Here is a 20,992-nt window from a genome sequence, read left to right on the forward strand (position 1 = left end):
GGGTTGAGAAAAGTGTGGCAATTGCTGTCTGGAAGCTGGGCACTCGCAATTGCTATTGGTCAGTTGCAAATCAGTTTGCTGGTTAGTTTACCATTGGAGCTGGTTGCTGCAAGCATCCAGGGCATTCTGCTACTGAGGACCATGATTCTGGGAAATGTGCATGACATAGTGACTAGCTTTGTAGACACAGGATTCCCAAATTGGGGGGAGAGGGGCACCCATTCCGATTTTAGCACCAGCCCACCTTGCCAACAAGTATATTAACAGGATGGGATACTTCCTGATGGCACATGTGGATCACCAGCGGCATTTCACAGACATTAGTGAGGGATGGTCTACAAAGATACATGCTCCTTCGGAAACACTTTCCGGAACAAAAAACTGCAGGTGGGGGACATTCTTTCCAGACCACAAGATTATAGTAGGGGATATGGAAAACCCATTATGAACATGGGAGACCCAGCTTACCCCTTGCAGCCCTGGTTTGTGAAACCATACACAGAGCACCTGGACAGCACTAAGTAGCATTTTAACCAGTTGAGCGGGTGCCTCGTGGTGGTTAAATGTGCCTTGGGGAGATTGAAGGCAAGATAGAAGTGTCTCTATGGCCAGGGCTTGCCGAGCCATGGAGAGTCCCGCTCGCCAGCCGTGCTGTCCAGCGATCTGCGCATGCGAGATAGCCCAAACCCGGCTATTCCAGGTTGTAATCTACTCTCCACAGCCGCAGGCGAGTAGATTACATAGATTGTCGAGCCCTGTCTATGGCAAGCTAGACCCCTCTGAGGATGATATTCCCATGGTTATCACAGCATGTTACATTCTGCACAATTTGTGTAAGTCTAAGGGGAAATTGTTTGCTCAAGAGTAGAGCACTGAAGCACAGCACTTGGTTGCAGAATTTGATAAGTCAGACACTAGAGCTGTCAGAGGAGCTCATTGGACTGCTGTCAACCTCAGCGAGGCTTTGATGGAGACTTCTTAAAATGAAAGACACCGAAATAAACCTCTGTTACATTTGCTTACAGGCTGCACATACCACCACCTCCCACCCCCTTCCAATGCAACATATAGTCAGGAACATGCCTTGAAAGCCTGAACCTGGGATTTCAGTGACTAGTCTGCAAGATTGTTGAACAGTAAATAAAAGTGTAGAACTATTCTAAGTGTGTCTTTATTCATCAGAAAACAGGGCACTGAAGTGCAATCAAATATCTCCAATAGCTACTAAGGAAGGTACTGGCAAAAAGCGGGGGGGGGGGGGGGGGAGAGAAGTGCACAGGAAAAGGAGGCATCTCAGAGGAATAAAAAGGAATGTGTGTGTAGGCAGGGAATTCTGGACACAGAGTTTTGAATCTTTGGGGGGGGGGGGGGAAATACCTGCACTCCATAAGCCACAGCCACTTACCCTGCATCTCATCCCCTACTCCCTGGTCCTCAGAAAGCAGCTATTCAGACTGGATATGTCCCTCAGCAGTGGAGAACAGTTCTTGTCTGCCAGACACACCCAGCAACCAATGGAGAACTCTCTACCTCATCTTCTTCATCTACTATTTCAGCCTCCAGGTTAGGTCCTCTGTATACTATCTCAGTGCTTTCCGAAGTAACCTCAGAGCTTTTGGTGGAAGTGGGGGGAGGGGTCACCCAGGACAGCATCCAGCTCCTTACAGAAATGGCAGGTCTTTGGTGAAGCATCAGCGTGTCAGTTTGCTTTACAGGCCTTATGACAGACTTGTCCAAGTTCTTTAATCTTTGATCTGCACTGCACCATGTCCTGCTCATATACCTTTTCACACAAAGCTCAAGAAATGTTCCCATATATGTCCCAGATCCTGTGGGTCACTCTCAGCTGGGACTCAACAGAGAAGCTGATTGGGAGTTGTGAGCTATTTCCTGGAGGCCATAGTGATAAAACACCTCAAGGTATCTAAGCTATATGTTTGCCAACACCACAGGGAGGGTACATCTAGACTGTGAGGCTCTATCGGAAAAAGATGCAGAGTGCATTTTGCATATCTTTTTCCAATACTTTTTTTGGAAGAGGCTTTTCCGAAATTTGGTCTACCTAGACTGGGCCAAATTTAGGAAAAAACCCTCTTTCGAAAGCCCCCTTCTTCCTTGTGGAATGAGGAATACAGGAGCTTCTGAAGGAGCGTGTTTGCTTTTTTGCCAAAAAAGTGAAAGAGCAAACGCATTCTATGGACGCAGCGGAGGTTTTTTTGGGATACCTCTGGTATCCCAAACACCCCCCCCCCTCCCCCCCCGTCTCGCTGTACTCAGAGGGAAAAAGAAAAGAGTCCCTCATGAAGCTGGAATTTTTTTGGTGACAAAAATGGCCATATTTCCTGACAGAAGTCACATTGCAGTATAAAAACTCACGGTTTTGTTGAATAAAGGCACTTTTCCTCAACAAAACTTGCCAGTGTAGACAAAGCCATAGAGTTTCTTGGCCGGGGGGTGGGGGGGGGAAGGAGGGAGGTAAATAAAGAATCATTAATGGCCTACTGTCTCATTGTTACAGGGACAGATCTTCACAGAGGAACACCCAAGTCCTTCAGCTAGCTCATGATTCCTTTTGGTATAAGGCACTGACCTTATTCTTCCACGCACAAGATGAGCGCAGCCCTTCTGTGTGTGTGTTCTGAAAGCAATTGCTGCATGCTCAGAAACAGTTCATTATATCATCTCTTCATTTTGAAAAAGGAGACATTAAAAAGGGATGTGAACCAAAGCTGTTAGGTTTGGACATAGGAGTTGGGAGAGTGGGGGGAAGGAAATCAGATACAGGGATTTGGTCATCCCATTATAATGACAGAACCCATCTGTCAAGTTTGGATTCAAGTTCAAATACCTCCAAAATGCAGGGCTTGGGTTCAGGCAAGTAGAGTAAAACTCCCCACCTCTGGCTGAGGCAAAGGTTAAAAAAAGAAAATGAACTCCACTGAGAAGAGAGTAATTATAAAATCAGATCCCCCAGACGCCATTTTTATTTTCTTCTCTCCTGTAGCTGATTAAGGAGCTGGCAAAAGGAAGAAGTGTAATTTATCATCTGACTAGGGACAAGGAACTGAAATCTGCTTGCTGTGATGTTTCTGAACAGCTGGAAAAGAAAAGAGAAAATCTCTGTTACTAATTTAATATTGGACGTGACAAAAATAACTCAGCAGTATATCAGAAGGCAGACAGAGTAAACCAGCTAATGGTAAAGCCTGCTGTGAGATACCATTATACTTTATTTAAAGCGATAGGGAAGGTCCAAGATTCCTGTAAATCTCCTGTGACTGGCACATACCTGGTTATAGCCTTGAGTAAATCAGTCTGAGTAGTCCAAAATGATCTAGCAGGCAGCTATCTTTATAGACTCCAATAGAACCCTTTTTTGGTGATGTAATTGTTGCAATGCCTGGAAGAGTGAGAGATTTAAATATACTTCAGTCTATACCAAACTATCACTGCAACAACTCAGCTGTGAATGGTATTTGGGGGAGATTAACGGGGGTGGAGGGTAGGAGTGGTTATAAACAGCCATTTAGCAGCTCCTCTGCAGGGCAGCTGTTTGAAGCAGACCCGTGTGTCAGCATGAAAGAAGAAATGGATCCAGATCATCCTTGTCAAAGGGGATGTTATCCTCCACTAGTTTTGCAGAGATTTGTCTCAAGCGTTTTCTTATAAAGTAATCAAAAACCTTGTGCATTTTGGCTTAACACAGGACGCATCTCGATATCAAAACCACAGTATTAAAGGAGAAGCCACTTCCAACTTTAATGATCCAAAAGGTATATGAGAAGAGATGTTGAAAAAATATATTACACTATTACCACATTGCAACTCTAAGCAGTTGAATATTTGGGAATCAGAGGAGTTAACAGCTCATATAGAAGTTGCCCAAATATTCTGTCTAACATGAGTTATGTTATATTGCAAGTGTTGAGATCCATGTGCCTAAAATGCCACTGTGGATTAATGTGTAGGATATCAATGTTGGTGCTGACACACATAATGTAATTACCTCGGATTCATTACATGAAATAAGATCTGGATCCTCAGAGATTGGAGCCAATGGAGTTGTACTAGAGTAAAATCAGGATAACAGACCGATAATTCTGTCCACTCACAGAGTTCAGAGGGCCAACTCAGCATGAATCTTTCTCAATGGTGATGAATGGATATGCAAAAGGAGTTTCTTCCTACCCTTTCCTTACATATTTTGCATTGTGATGTATTTCTTCCCCATAGATGACAGGAGAGATCACATCCCTTGCCAAAGTCTGGAGTAAATCTACACTGAAGAGTTAATCTGAGTTCTTACACTGGGTTTAGCCTTAACCCCTCTCTCCAATGCACACACTGACAGGATTCATTTAGTCTTCCAGATTAACAGGAAGATTCAGTTTGACTAGACTGTTTATGCAGGAAAACCTTTAAGAAGAAATGGCGGTTTGATCACTTCCTTAGGTGTAGCCTGGAGCTGAAATGGAGCATTCACCTGCCCCCTGAAATCCCAAATGTACATTTGGACATGAAGAAAGATGCTTGTCTAATTCCATCTCATTTTACTGTCTGCAGGATTCCTTCAAATTCAAGAAAAAAAAGGGGGGGGGGGGAATGTTAAAGCCCACTCAAGTTAGGATGGCAAAAGGAATTCTCAACAACAGACCTTTTAATCAGAAGTGCTGTGCTGGGGACATCAGCTGAATAAATAATGAATAGATTGTACAAGCCACCTTGATTAATTAAACATTTACCCAATCAGTTAAAATGAAGCAAAAGCACTCAGAAGAATACAGGCAAAGGTTTAAATTAATGATAGTGGGGAGTAAGGAACCAATCTGAATCCCATCTCCTGTCTGGCCACTGGCCAAGAGGTGGAAAAGCACACACTAGGGCTGTGTCCAGACTCAGGGTTTTTTTCGAAAAAAGTAGCCTTTTTTCGAAAAAACTTCACCTGCGTCCAGACTCAAGCCGTGTTCTTTCGAAATTAAATCGAAAGAACGCGGCTTTTCTTTCGATGGCGGTAAACCTCAATTTACGAGGAAGAACGCCTTCTTTCGAAAGTTCCTCTTTCGAAAGAAGGCGTTCTTGAATGTAAATAGGGCTTCTTCGAAAGAGAGCATCCAGACTCACTGGATGCTTTCTTTCGAAAAAGCAAGCCGCTTTTTCGAAAGTTCAATGTGCAGTCTAGACGCTCTCTTTCGAAAGAGGCTTTTTCGAAAGTATCTTTCGAAAGAGCCTCTTTTGAAAGAGGCTTGCAGTCTAGACATAGCCCAAGAGGCCCTGCATACACTCCCACTGCACACCTTTCAACGTGAGACTTTCCTGAACCCAGCAGAACTATCTTGGTGGGGTTGCTGAACTGCGCCCCACCTCCTCTTTAGATCTGTTGAGATCGGATGGCCAACTCTCCAGGGCCAGATAGACCAGACTCCACTGCTATAAACTGCACCCACTCCATCGAGTCAAGGAGATTTGGCAACCTTCACCACCCCAGGCTACTGCTGAAGCTTGGAGCAGCTGCAGAGCCCTGGGCCAGTGGCAGGATCCCAGGGCTAGTGGGATTGGCAAGCTCTGTGGCAGGGCCAATGGGTACTTGGACCCCAAGGGCCAGTGGAGCCCATGGGACCAGCGAGTGGCAGGATCCCAAGGGCTGGTGGAGTCCACAGAGCCAGCAAAACCCCAAGGGGTTGGCAAAGCCCACAGCAGCACAACCCCAGGGGGCCAGCAAAGCACGTGGGCCAGCAGGATCCTGCAGGGGCCAGCTGGAGGTCTGAACAGGAGGAGTTGACGGTGGGACCAACTTTAAGGTGTGGGGAGGCCAGTTGTAAAACCTGGGGGTGCTGCAGCACCGCTGCACTCTTACTTCCCATACCTAGGTCTAAAACATGTCAACACCGATGCAACTCCTGGCCAGTGCTGACTCAGAGAGGAGTGTCATTTATTGACAGCCACTACACTTCATCTAGCCCCTACATTTTCCTTGGAGTCCTTCAACCCCAGGCAAAACTCTGCTTAGCTTTTGGTATTTGACAAAAATATAGCAGTAGGCTAGTTGGACATACTTGGAAGAATTCTCTCATCTCCCTCCTGAGCTGGCCTTACTGGGGAGGTCCTACCTACAAGGATGAATAACCCTCTTTTCTATTTAAGGAATTCGCATCTAAATTCCATCACACTATGTCAGGCTGGTCTGGTCTCTGCCAGCAAATAATTTTCTGAAGATAATTTTTCATATTTTTGAATGGATCAATATTTAAAACCCGTTAGTCATGAACCCTGCCATTTAGGTGCTAGTAGTTCTGAATTTAGTTATTACAAAGAAATATTGAACAAGGACAGCAGAAATAAAATCTAAGCTAATGTTGCTATGGTAGCCAGTGGCAACAACATTTGCTTAGGGCTGACAGGTAAACAACTGATTGTAGCTGGAGAAGGTTAGATGTCACTGATTAATATACATTAAAATGGGGGAAGGGGTGTGAATAAAAGCCAAGAGCTTTCCAGGATGAAGCTTTTCTTTTTTTGTAATTTTGGACCATTTAATTAGAATTCTAATACAGCTGCAACACAGTTTTTGTGTTTCAATTTGATGCAAGAGTTCAGTAATTGGAGTCCACAGTTCAGGTCATCAGTAATAATAGCATGTAATAACAGGGCATACTTTTCCTCTGCCACTAACATATTATATGTGAAGGAGAGGCAGAGATTTGCTAATTGTAAAGCTCTAGAATGCAAGAACAGGCTTTTAATCCACTGCCATTTTTATCTGAAAAAAATCCAAACAGTTGGGGATAGATACAGCTTTTCAGTTCTTCAGCTTGTTGCTTTGACTTTTTATTGGCTCAAAACGAGATCTGTGGAAGGGAAGAGGTTTATGCTATTTCCCCCACTTTATTCTGGATAAAGACCTGACAGATTTGTTTAAAGATGTTGAGAGCCAGAGGGAAGGGAGAGGCAAGGTTTTGCATATTTTTTTTTAAATAGATGTCTTGTTTTGCACAATTTTTCTGCAGGGAGAGAACTAGCAATATTATTAAATCATTAAAAATGAAACCTCCAGGAAAAAATTAAACCTCCAGGAAAGCAACTTTCATTCAGACGTTATAAAACTCATGTTTTTTCTTTAGTTTTGTTAACATTTAACTCACATGTCTGGGAAACATTTGGGAGAAGAGATGTCTTTGTTAGAAATTCAACATTTCCAGTCCATCAAAAAGCTTGTGTAGGTTCATTTCAATACCACAAACAAGAAAGGGGATTCATATTTGATTTCCCTAATTTTCTTACAATAAAAAGTAGAAAAATAAAAGTTTCCTCTAAATTAATAATTACAAATATTTAAATTAGACATTTGCTAGACACCTTTGCTGTGCTGTGATTTATGTATTGAAACTGAAGTGAAATATCATTATTTTACAATAGCCAAGATACAGATTTGATATACACTTGACAGGTGAACAAACATGAACTTTGCTCCCAGTTTCACAAATGGCTTTGTAAGCCTCATCTGCAAACCCTGCCTTGAGCCACTCTTGTTCTTTTTCTTTGCTATCAAAATAGAGAATCTATTGTGTTGTTGTGAAATGAGTTAATAAACCAATGTTACTGCATTCAAATTAGGAAAATCCCTTCTTTCTTATTTCAGTTATACTATGTCCTTCTCCCTCAACAGCTTTTGGGTTTTAGTTTCAGTAGGGCTACTAAGCTAGTTTTCCAGATAAGGATGCTTCAGACTCTCAGATCACAGAGTCCACCTAAGTTGCTGGGCTCTTCACTATGCCTACTTTAACAGGTGCTGCATGATGCGGAACATGCGTTTGTTTAATGCGGTGTGGACTCCCTTAGGAATCAGCATGTCTAACTCTTTCCCAGACCTGCGTGGGACACATCTGTGGTGGTTACTTTCTTCTGTTTAACTAGGAAAATGAAGCTAGCCCTCATTTCCTTGATCCACACACACACCATTTTGAGCATATTATCTATCCTCTCTGACCAGCCCCAGTCATCTCCCCCCCCCCCTGCAGTCAGCTCACATGGAATTCAGCTGGGCCTGGTCTAGATCATAACCCTTGAAGCTGGAGGTCTGAATCCAACACTAGCTTTATAGGGGAATCCAAATGTCTTGAAATGTTCCTTTTCCCAGGACCACAATATCCAATGACTGCACCCTGCCCTCCCCCAGAAAAATAGATGAGAAGGGACAGAGGGACTGCAAGTTTCCCTGTGCAACAGACAATCCCTTCCTAGGATAAGGGTTTCAAAGTTGGTGAGAATACTGGGAGCCTTCACCCTTAAACTCCTGCTACTTGAGTCACAGGTTCTGACTTTTCAAAGTGGTAGGGCTACCTCTGCCCTAGCCTCGCCCCCACTCCACTTCTTCCACCAAAGCCCCATCCTGCCCCTTCCTGACCCATTTCTTCCTGCCCATTTGTGTTCCCTCCCCCAAGCATTCTGCAACCTCACTTCCTCCCCATCCCCAAATGCTACCAGTCAGCTGATAGCAGCAGGTGGGAGGTGCACAAAGGGAGGGAGAGGCACTGATCCACAGGGTCAACCAGCAGGAGGGCAGCACTTGAGGGAGCTGATGGGAGACTGTCAATGGATGCTCAGCACACACCAGTTTTTCCTTGTTGGAACCCATCACCTGGGTATCCTTGGGAAACTTCACTCCATCTTCACAGACCCCAGGCTGCAAGCAGCATCTCAGATTCCTGGTTAGTCTGTGCCCATCCTCCTCCAATTGATTTAAATATGAGCAAATTATTCTCCTTCTCACCAACCTGGACCTCATCCTCACAGCTGCCTTCCAACAATTATACAGACCCCTATGCTGAATTAAAGCTATTACAGTGAGGCAATTCCCTCCTAGGACCAGCCTGACAGGTTTCACATAATTAATGGAAAGGTGACTTTTGCACCACTGAATTGAGATACAGCCTTCTCCGGATGCTTGTGATGGTTGTAGCCTATGCTTTGACTAGACAAAAGACTACTATTTGAGAGGGGCAAATTATAATCTAGATGATAAAGAACAGCTTTGATGAATGGGAGGGGTATTACCCTTTTCTGGAAATCCCAGCCATTCAGTTAACTAAATTGCCTATGAGGGTTAAATCCAAAGACAGGGAATCTCCAGGAGATTTTGGCAGGGAACCAGGAGAGGCAATGAAAAGAGTGAGCATTTCTGAAAAAGCAGGAATTGTCTGCTGCAGGGAGACAGATTGAAGTACATGTCTTCCCTCCCCGCAAAGGAGAGAGGAGTTAAGCCAGGAACAAGACATGGAATTTCCAGTGATATCCATGACTAGAGAAGGACTAAATCTTGGAACAGCAGATATGTAAGTAAACAAGAAATGTTTAGTTAAACAATCAGTTGGTTTTGGGGTGGGGGGGTTTTTTTTGTTTTTTTTTTTTTTTTGGTTTGTGAATTCCTCTGTGCTGAGCCCATATATGCTGCTCCACCCCCCCCCCCCCTCCGTACAATGTAAATTTTAAACTGAGTCCCAGGGAAGCAATTCTCTGTGCTAATTCTCTGGTTTTTCCCCCGTTGCTCTGTAATACCTAGTAACCAAGTGTGCTTTACCAACTACTGTATGTCTTTGTTTTTTTAATAAAACAACCTTTTTAAGACTATGATCTGATTCCTCTGTCCTAGAAGGCAGGAGGTTGTGTGTGCACATGCCTAAAACTGAAAGGTCAGCAATTATGAATTTGTTTTAAGCTCTTTCCTGAGAGGGTTGAAGAGCTTGGGGGACCCCACAGGAAGAAATTCCCAAGTGCTTCTGAGGCTGCAGCATGGAGAGGGGCTGGGGGCAGAAGAAGCTGCTGTGAAGCAGCCTCTGTCTGTGGTGGGCCCAAGCTCCTCACAGACAGAGGCTGCTCCGTGGCGAGCCCGGGCCTGCTGTGGATAGAGACTGGTCCTCAGCAGCAGCCTCTGTTTGTGGGAGGGAAAGGAAGGAGGTTTGCTGGGGACCAGCCTTTGTCCATAGTGGGCCCAGGCTCACTGTGGACAGAAGCTGCTCTGTGGGAGGGAGTTGGAGCAACCTCTGTCTGTGGGCAGCTCAGACCCCCCACAGACAGGGGCTTCTGCCACCCCACGCTGCTTCCCCTGTACCAGAGGCAGCAGTATGGGGTGGCAGGCAGTCTGCACGGGGAGCTGTTTTTTAAACTGGCTCCCCTCATGCATTGGCTCCTGCCTGGCACCCCACACTGCTGCTTCTGATACAGAGGCAGCAGCTCAAGGAGGCAGGGGCCTCCCTGGGAATGGGGGCTCCCTGGGAGTGGGGGCTGAGCACACTGGCTGCTGGCCTCAGCCCCACGGACTATACAATAGTCAAGTAACCAATAAGAATTTATGTAGTTACTAGACTATTCAATTACCCAATATCTAGCATCCCTACTCCAGTCCTATGGCCAGCCCCCATGGGAGGTAGAGATAGAGCACCACCCAGCTCTGCTCTGGCCTGAACATGGTTTTCTGTTCCCATATCTGCAGCCCTAACCTGGATTACCTTACCCATGTCCATGTCTCACTCACCACCCACCTCCTGGCTGTGTCTAGACTGGCAAGTTTTTCCGCAAAATCATCTGCTTTTGCGGAAAAACTTGCCAGCTGTCTACACTGGCCGCTTGAATTTCTGCAAAAGCACTGACGATCTCCTGTAAGATTGTCAGTGCTTTTGCGGAAATACCATGCTGCTCCCGTTCGGGCAAAAGTCTTTTTCCGAAAAACTTTTACGCAAAAGGGCCAGTGTAGACAGCAGAGATTTCTTTTCCGCCTCTAGATTGGCCACAGACACTTTTCCACAAAAAGTGCTTTTGCGGAAAAGCATCCTGCCAATCTAGACGCGCTTTTCCGAAAATGCTTTTAATGGAAAACTTTTCCGTTAAAAGCATTTCCGGAAAATCATGCCAGTGTAGACGTAGCCCCTGAGTTGTGGCCCTGCTTCTGGCCCAGCTCTGGCTGGAGGGACATGACCCTGAAAAGTTTGGGTATCACTGCCATAGGGCCTCAGTTCAGAGTTCCAGGAGCTGGCAAACTCCAAGTGGAGGTTACATATGCTGCAGGATTTAAATCCAGTTTACTAGGGAAAATTTGGAGTCTCACTTACAGAGTGGAGTAGAGCAGACAAATGGTTGTCTTAGAAGTGGAGTTTAGAAATTGGGGGATTGACTCAGAATGTGATTTTTGGTATAAGAAGTATACATGAAAAGGCAAAGAAACAAATAGTAACTGTTAGAGATGTGGAGTGAAGGTAAGTATCAATTAACCTGTTTGTAGATTTAAAAAAAAATACCTCCCAAGTTTGGTATAGATCAAAGTCTGATTAATATTCACACTTTGTTTGCCAGATCTATGTATTTTTATTTATAAAGAATTACGTGGGAGGGCAGTGGTGTAGTTTAATAAAAAAGCCACACTCTTGTTTTGAAAGACAGCCTACAGTAATTCTTCAGTGCCAAGATTGTCTCTTACTGTATGTAAACATTTAACAAAGAGGCTCTGATTTCAGTTGGGCCTCTAGGCTCCACTGTACTACAAACAATGAGTATAAACACCAAGAGCTCAGAATTCAAGAGCAAATCTGCTAGTGTCAAAGCTATGCTGGAGAAAAGGAGACTGCAGTTTTCTGGAGCACCACGCTAACCACATGACAACCTTTATTCTAAACTAGGCAGGTCTGAAAACTTGATCGTATTCCTTCAATTTGATGTAGCAGTCCATATTTCATTCTGTATTGCCCAAAGATTGCTCATGGAGCAAGGGCACCATTTATGGGGACTAGGAGGGCAGTAGCTCCCCTCCTGAAGTTGGAATCCCTGGATTTCATACTTGAGGTCTGGCTAAAACTGCATGCCCTGACTCCAGACACAGGTCTTAACTGCAACAGAGTTTGAGCTGCTTGCAGTTTTGCCTTTGGTGCAGGGAATTTGTTATAAAAAGAGGGAGGCAGGGTGATTAAGAATAACAAAAGGTTGGGCATTCAAGTAATTAAAGGATGATTAGATCATCATGAAAACATTGCTGGATATGCCACTTAAAAGATAGGAGAGTAGAAACGAGTGTTGTACTGCTGGGATTTGCATTTGAATCACTACTGTTAAACTTACAAATATTCTTGAAAATGTGATGAACAGTGACACTAATCCAAAGATAACTCCAAAGAGTTACAAAGGGATCTCACAAAACGGAGTGATTGGGGAACACAAGGACATATGGCATTCAGTGTTAATAAGTGCAAAGTAATGCACATGGAAAAATATAATTCCAACTATACATACAAATATTGAGGTGTTTAAAATAGCTGTTACCACATGTGGTGGGCCCCTCCTGCCTGCCCTCTTAGATCCAAGGCCCTCCGGCCTGAGTCCACAACACAATTTAAGTCTGGCCCTTTAAGGCAAGGCCACAGCCTTCTAACCTGAGTCCACAACACGGTTTAAGTCTGTAGTGGGGACGCACCCTTAGGTAGGGGGACGCAGGCCCACCCTACACCACATCCCGGCCCAGGGCCCTGTGAGCAACTGAGTAGAGGGTCAGTCCCTCGGCGGGGCAATTCAGCCGAAACGTACCAACGTTCTCAGGGCAGGAGGGGCGGTTCCTGCTCCTGCCTTGGGCCACTTCTTAGCTGGTTCCCAGGGGTTCCTTCCCATGTACTCGCCCAGTTGGCTGCAGCCTCCAGGCCAGCATCTCCCCGGCGGGCCATCCTTGGGTTGCACCAGCTCACCTCCATGTCCCCTCCCAGCCTCTCCTGGAGTCTCCAGTGACAGCTGTGCAGGCGCTCCCTTCACCAGTCCTTCTCCTCCAGCTATCCCATCAGATTGACTTCTTCCCCAGGCTTTTATGTTTGAGCTGCAGCCCGGGCATGCTCGGTAGGGCTGCTGGGCGAGGCCTCTGCAGCCAGGTAACCCTGGCTGGGCCCTGCAGGCTCAGTGCAGGGCTGCCTCGCCCCCTCACACCACTCAAGAAAGATCTTGGAATCATTGTGGATAGTTCCCTGAAAACATCTGTTCCATGTGCAGTGGCAGTCTAAAAACTAAGAAGCTAACAGAATATTGGGAATCATTAGGAAAGGAGTATATAAGAGAAAATATCATATTGCCTCTACATAAAGTTATAGTATGCCCATATCTTGAATACTGTGCGTAGATCTGGTCACTCCATCTTAAAAAGATACATTGTATTTGGACAAGGTACAGTAGGAGCAACAGAAATGATAAAGGATAAGGAACAGCTTCCATATTAGGAGAGATTAACAAGACTGGGACTTCTCAGTTTAGAAAATAAATGATTAAAGGTTAGGGTGATATGTCAAAGGTATAGAAAAATCATGAATTATGTGGGAAAATAGAATAAGGAAATATTATTCATAACATAAGATTCTGACAATTAAATGTATAGGCAGCAGATTTAAAACAAAACAAAATAATTTTTTTACAGTTAACTTGTGGAACTCTTTTCCAGGAGATGGTGGAAAGGCCAAACCATAATATGGTCCTAATAAGAACAAAATAAGTTCAACGAGGATAGGTCCATGAATGGCTATTAACCGGAATGGATAGGGATGGTGTCCCTAAATTCTGTGGCTATATCTACATTGCACTCTCTTGTGCAAGAACATATGCAAATGAGGCACAGCTATGAATATCGCCATGCCTCATTTGCATATGTTCTTGCACAAGAGAGCACAATGTAGACACATAGCTTGTTTGCCAGAAGCTAGGAATAGGCAACAGAGGATATATCATGATAATGATATTTTCTGTTTATTCCCCTCTGAAGCACCTGGTATTGGCCACTGTTGGAAGACAGGATACAGGACTAGAAGGACTATTGGTCTAACCCAGTATGGCTATTATGATGTTGTTATACATATCTGAAATGTATCTGCCCCCTTGTTATACCCACCAAACCCTAATCCCTTCCAGAACTGAGAGTGAGTCCAGGAGTCCTGACAGAGTCTGTCTCTCTCCACATTTAGTAACAAAACAGGAATATACTTTAAAATGTTAAGGCTAACCAGTGTTCCTTAATTGACTTGCCACAAGATGTCAGAATAGGTTAATGTTAGAGCTGAGTGAGTCTAATATTAATGTAATTTTCTTTCTTTTATATAGGAATTAGATACAGTGCTCCTGTCAGCTAACTGCTAAGTTGTCTGCCAAAAAAGTAGAGTTTTCCATTGCCTTGTTAGCCCCTGGAGAAATGCGATGCGTGTGTGTGTGTGTGTGTGTGTGGCGGGGGAGGGAGAATAGGGTGGATAGGCCTGGTTTCTCTCCCCCTCCTCCCAAATTTGGTGCTTGGCTTGTACTGAACATGCTCAGTAACACTGCTGAAGCCTCTGCTCTCAGTCTGCCCCTCCATGCTCTCACTCTCTTCTCCCCTGCTATCATGGCATTCACAGGTTGCTTCACCCACATCATCAAAATCCGAAATGGCACCCCTTCCCATGAGATCTATTGGATTGTCTGTATTTTTCTTTGCTGCTTTTTTTACATTAAGCAATACTATAGTAAAAGTTTAGATGAATTGGTCGTATTAAGTGTAATTAAATAATTTAAAAAAATAATTCATTTATGTGATCCAAACAAGCTAATGAAGCACTTTCTCCCCACCAAATTCTTTTTTGGTCACGTGATCAGAAACCCAAGAGCTTACTTCAAGAATTGTAAACTGTGTGTGCTGATTGGAATTTCAGATGAGACATAACCACCATTGTGGGAGGCAGCATGCTCTGAAGGAGCAAGCACAGGGTAGGAGAGTCATATTTCAGGTATAGATGGATAGCTGCATTCAGATATCATGCTGGTGAGTGCATCAAACACAGAAAGAGAGAGAGGCAGAAATCCTGGATTTTGTTACTAGTAACCATTTGTTTAGATCTCAACTTGCTTGCTGTTTCAGGGAGTACCAGCCTCGATGATTTCTCTCTCCCCCACAGCTGAGGGAATTTCTGGTCAGTCTCACTAATATATTATTGAAATTTATTTATGTATCACAGAAAGTGTGCAAGGTGCCTGGCACATCTCCTGTCCAAAGGAATTTTACAAACAAAGATAAATACAAGTACAAGACTAGATCTGGGAGAACAGCCCAAGTAAGGAGAGCTTTCAAGTAAGGAGAAAAAAAGATTCTTGGCAAAGGTGGATTTTAATTTATTTATATATAAATGCCATCACCTAGCTCTTATAGGGAACTTTTCTAGCTCACCTGATGAAGTGGATTTTACCCACGAACACTCATGATACTATACATATTTTTGTTAGTCTCTAGGTGCCACGGGACTACGTGTTTTTAAAGTTACAGCTGAACATGGCTACTCTGAGATTTTTCATAGGTAGTTCTCAAAGCATTTTGCAGAGGTGGCCCTGTATCATTATCCCTGGTTTTTACAAGAGGGGAAATGGGTTGTGCAAGGTCACTGAGCAGAGCCAGGAACAGAACTCAGTATCTAAGGAAAGAGAAAGAAATGACTTGTGAGGAAAGAGCAAAAGTGCAAGAAAAAGAATGGAGAGGTGGTGACGTGTGTGGGAGGAGTGTAAGTAGTAAGCAAGAAAGCAGAAGGAAATGAAATCCGGGAGGGAAGTATGGGGGGAGTGAAGCTTAAAGGTGATGACAAGGACCTCAGATTTGATGTAATATGAGACAGGAAGGGATTTGAGGCAGCTGGGGATGTGGACTGAGTGGCAGGAGAGAAAGATGTCTTTAGCAGCTGTGTTTTGATTAGCGTGGAATGAGGAGGAGGAGCTGGAAAAAAACTTATGCTAAGCAAAGCAAGGACAAGGGACTTAACAGTAGGAGTGGCCAGAAAGGGGCATATTTGTTGATGTTCAGGGGGAAAATAAGAAGTAACAAGCCTTACTCAGACAAACTGAACATAGAGAGGGCAGGAAAAAGAGGAACCAGAGATTATACTGGGATTGTCACCATTCCTGTGCCCCAGGCTCTCCATTTTTATTTTGCCCGTGTTCCTATTTCACTTCGTCTTTTCAGTCTAGAGCTGGGATGGACAATCATTTTTTGATGGGGTGGCCACATCAAGATTTTGGTAAGTGGTCAAGGGCCGGGCTTCTTTATGGAGTGACTGTGGGGTCTGGGATGGAGGCTGGGTACAGAAGGGTGCTAGGGGTAGGGGACTGGGGTGCAGGAGAAGGCATGGGGTCTGAGAGGGGGTCTGCTTAAAGGAGGGGCTGTGATCTGGGGCAGGAGATTGGAGTGCAGGGTCCAGGAGGGGCATATGGGTTCAGGAGAACAATCTGGCCTGGGAGAGGGTTTAGGAGGGGTACAAGGTTGGCAAGGGAGTTGTGGGGAGGGAGAGGCAGGCTTTGTCTGGAAGGCACTTACCTAAGCACTACCTGGCAAGCAGCACTCTCAGGCAGGCTCCCCCATCCCAGTCCCAGACAGCTGGCTGGCAGTGCATGTGGCTCTCTGCACTGCCAGCAGGGCAAGGGAGGGCGGGAGGAAGAGGCTTCATGCACTGTCCCTACCCCCAGTAAAATCTCTTATCTCCCATCAGCCAGTGTGGAATAAGTGTGGAATAAGATCTGATCTCTTGGCAGAAGTTCCACACTACAGTAAGTAGCTTCAGAAAGCTGGGTCATTTACACAATCCATGGCACTCTGTATTAGGGATGTCTACGGGTAGTCAACTATATGATTAACCCATAAGCCTAGGCTTATCAGTTAATCTTGACTACACACATTTCTCTCTCCCCCTTCCTCACCTCCTGAGGCAGCCAGGGGGGAGGAAAGGGGAGAGGGACAGGCAGAAGCCAGTGCTGGAGAGAGCGGGCTTAAAAGGGTAGCTTATTTCAAGGTAATTTTGAAATAAAGCACTGTTCCAAAACGTCCCTTAATTCACATGGAACGAGAGTTACAGGGACACCAGAATAACCCGTCTGTTATTCCAGCATCCCAAAACAGCACCGCAGTCTAGATGTAGCCTACAAGAGCTGCAGAAGGAAGCAGGGTCATTTTCCCAAGTGCCAGACTGATTTGTCAAGGTCTTATAGGCTGCATTGTGCCACATGCAGCCCATGGTTCTATTGTGTGCACAAAGACCTATCTTGACTTGTTGATCCATTGGACTCACCTCATGTTTTCCAGTCTGCCTAACTAATAATCCCATGATTACAGGGCAGGTGACCTGCATGCCTACATTCTTGTCTTTGACCCAAGTTAAAAAAAAAATCAATGGCCTGATTTCCTTATTTGTATTGTAATGTTGTGCCCATTGAAGGCCTTCAATACATATTGTAATGTAGTTAATTAATTTCCTAACTTTCAAAAAGTGTTTCCAACTTTGGGATTCCCTTCCAAAAAATCTCCAAACCAAATCCAACCCTAATGTTACATCTTCAGTTTCAGTGAACACCATCCTTATTGTAAAAAGAATGCATAGAAAAAAATATCACTGACTTATTCAGGGAGGAGGTATATGGAATTTCAAGCCAAAAATGTGACAGATGTATTTAAGATTCAACCTACATTTTTAAAAAACAATGCATGTTTCTCTTGCTCCAGAAAATTAGAGAAATAGGTTTTTGATAAGCAGTGAGAATTTGCTTAGCTCTGATCCCCTAGGGTAGCATCCAGTGCAATATGTTGCCATACTTGCTTCAACCTTATGGAGAGGTGGGATCTACTTCTCCACTGCTTTACACGTTGCGTAGCCATCTGCATCTGTTGCAGATTCTATTTAAAATTCAGCGTTCTGGATCTGGTAGCAATTTCTTTAGTTTGCGTATATATAACTGCACAAGGATACAGCAGTGCAGAACAAGATACCTGGTGTCCAATCCTTATTCCAGGTTACAAGAAAAAGCGTACAGAAGAGGAGGTCGCTATCAACTACTGCTGCACAAATTTAGTTTATGGTAAGGTAGGCCCAAGACTGTATCTAGTCCCCTGGTGTCAGAGGGACTGGCATAGGTGGGTGAAGAAAACTTGCACAGTATGTTCCTGCTGGTCCTGATTGAAGACACTAGTATTGGTTCTTTACATTAGTGAGTAAAAATGTACATATTCAAACACACACAAAACCTGAAAGCAATAGTTGTCATATAGACCACAAGATGGCGAGCTTTAGCATCTGTTTAAAGGAGGCTACATTGCAAACACCCACCCTGCATAGAATAGAACATTAAATGACCGTATCTCACTTTTTAAAATGCTTTAGGTCTTAAAAAGAAGAAAGCAAGGCATGAATGAAATGTTAAGGATGAGAGTGGAGCTGGGCTTGTCATACAGAAGTAATATTGCTGCCCTTATCAAATTAAGGAATAGTAAAAGTTCCCTTACAATCTAATTACATTAAATTATTTAACTTATAAAAACAATAGGTTTTACAGTAACACCTGAGGCAAAATAATCAAAAAAGCAAAAGCTGAGTGACAGAATTCTGTATCCAAAGAGCTAATAGCCATTATTAATATTATTGGGGGGCTGACTTGAAAGGGGTGTTACTAAAATTACAGTAATATCTCTGCACTAGTATATGGCTCCCTGTTCAAATTTGGGGGGATATATTACTCTGACAGCAATCTCATTGATGTCAATGGAACTAAAGCAAGAGATTATTTAATGTAAGTATGGGTGGCAGAATCTGGCTCTCTGTGAAAGGGATTTCAGAACAGTTTTCATCATATGTTAACAGCTCCTGGCAAAGAGAATGATAGTGAATAGCCCAGAAGGGTATTTTGCTTATGGAGATGATTTATTTACTCAGTGCAGAAATCCCTCCTGAAAAATGGCATGGTGCCTGTAGGAAACCCGGAGATGCCCCAGGTCATGTATCTCTAGTCATTTGATTTTCAGATTGCTTCAACTGATTATACATCACCATGTGCTTTGAACAAAAATGAAAGGGATAAGTACAGGGTGTTTCAGTAAAGACACCAGTGAAGAAGTCAGTAGAAACACTGAAGAGATAAGAGTCCATGTCAACTCAATCTGCACATCTTAAACATGTGCCTCTATATTATCAAAGCAGCAGGCAGGGATTTCTGTGCAGTTCCTATTAACTTTAATGGGTACTCATGTGGCTAAAACCCCATGCTCCACTTTGAAAGAGCACTTGACATGTGTGGATGTGGCTGCTTCATCCGTGTGTTCTATACACCACCCCGTGTTGAGCTTTTCATTAATGTAACTGTAGTTAGATTCTGTTTCTAAAGGAAATGTGTCCATTGGCAAATCAGAAAGCATTTCTAACACACCAGTTCATGAGTAGGAATCCAAGATGAAAAGAAAGAAGAAATCCATCACCCACAATATTAGCATAAGCTCCACTTAGTATTCAGGCACCCAGCCCAACTACTTCGGCAAATAAAGGTGAAATGAAATGTGATGAAGGAAGGAACTACAGGACCAAGGAAAAATATTTAACAGGTATTGTTCCTTTATGGAAGAGAGACGCCTAGATTTCTAAAGTAGTCATCCAAAACAGAAACTCATGTCTCATATAGCGGTGGTCTGGGGAGGTTTGGTGCTACCCGAAATTGAATCCAGTATGGATCTCATGATAGTGAACTCTTCTGAAGAAGTGGATTGTGCCCAGGAAAACTCATGATACCATATACATGTTCTGTTATTATTTAAGGTGCTACTAGACTATTCATTGGGGGGTTTTTAAAGTTTTTCTTACAAGTTGATCCTTCTAGACTGTATCCACACAAAAAACTTGGGTCAGAAGTGAGGGCTCCCCCATCTGGGATTTGACCCAGAGCTAAAACAACAAGAGAATCAAATCTGAACATTCAGCCCCTATCACTGCATGAATGAGTTTGGATTCATGTCTCATTTGATCCATCTCTAATTTGGGGCAGGGCAGTCTTCCAACACACCAGGAATGGTAGAGTTTATCAAGATGCAGACTGATTAGAAAGTAGAGGGTGTGTGTGGTAGAGGGTAATTCCTTAATCTGAAAAGCTAGATATGTTCTGATGCTCAGAGGTTTATTGCTTAGTTAATGTTGTTTGATCGTTGGCTGTAAGGCAGAATTCATGTACTGGCACCCAACTGGCAAAATAAAATAAGACAGTGGGCAATATATTTTTAGTTCTTTCAGTTCCTTCCGCAGCACAAGGGCACCTGCACCAATGTAGATTCTATGACACAGAGGCAAAGCTAGGATTTTGGGAAGCATACACTCACAGCAGATATTCATGGTCTGTGTGGTGAAGCTTTATTTGAGTACCCTCGCTGTGTGTCACAGGAATGGGGATAAAGCTGGGTGAGCCCAGTGGATCTGCTACTACAAGATCCATCCACAACATCTCTGTATTGTGCTGCAACCTCCACAGCCAATGGCAAGTTTTTCTCTTATCCAGTGCTATTCACCAGCACACAGTGCACTTCCTAAGAAAAAGCTTGATTGGTCTCTAAGTCACATTCATGAGAAAACTCCCATTGCCTCCAGTGGTGCAGGATTATGCCTTAAGGGTGGATCTAGAGTCCCCGATTAAGGTCCATCATCTTTTGGCAATACATAGCTATAAAAAGGGTTAGGACAACATCAGGTTCTGTGTTTTTTTTTTTGTTTTTTTTTTTTTTTTGCAAAAGAGACCTGGCCGGAAATCACTCCCCTTTCACACACAGATCAACTCTCCCTTAAGATTTCATTGTCTGCTTTGACCCTCCAAGGAGATGAACCACGAGTGTGAAAAACTGGTTGAAATATACAACTATCCCTGGGAACTAATGACAAACATACAAAAGAAAGTGACAAGAATTGTTGGGTGCCACTGCCAACCATCTGCTTGACAGAGACCAGTGTACCAACCCAGATACTGAGCACTGCTATGGCCATGGGAGAAAGCTGAATGAAAAGATGGTAAAGATGCTCAGGGCATTAAGGTAAAGGATGAAGGAAAAGTGTCTCCTCCTCTTCCCTTTCATAGTAATTAGGGAAGAAGTAGCTTGGCACTGGAAGGGCACAGTCAGGAAAGACTGGTGAAGGAACAGGAACATTCTTCCTTAACATTTTTGTGGTTTCCCCCC

At 43.9% G+C, this 20,992-nt stretch overlaps 1 long non-coding RNA gene across 1 annotated transcript in view; it reads right to left on the reverse strand.

Annotated features, from left to right (window-relative positions):
- Positions 1-2,272: 2,272 nt before the first annotated feature.
- Positions 2,273-20,992, reverse strand: part of LOC142830295 (uncharacterized) — a 106,784-nt gene continuing 88,064 nt past the window's right edge. Inside the window, exons 2-3 of the long non-coding RNA XR_012905449.1 lie at positions 3,290-3,400; positions 2,273-3,097 (exon numbers count right to left, since the gene is read on the reverse strand). This is a non-coding gene — a long non-coding RNA (uncharacterized LOC142830295). The remainder of the gene's footprint in view (positions 3,098-3,289; positions 3,401-20,992) is intronic.

The sequence above is a fragment of the Pelodiscus sinensis genome, chromosome 7 (assembly GCF_049634645.1).
Source record: "Pelodiscus sinensis isolate JC-2024 chromosome 7, ASM4963464v1, whole genome shotgun sequence".
In the NCBI taxonomy this organism is placed as follows: domain Eukaryota; kingdom Metazoa; phylum Chordata; order Testudines; family Trionychidae; genus Pelodiscus; species Pelodiscus sinensis.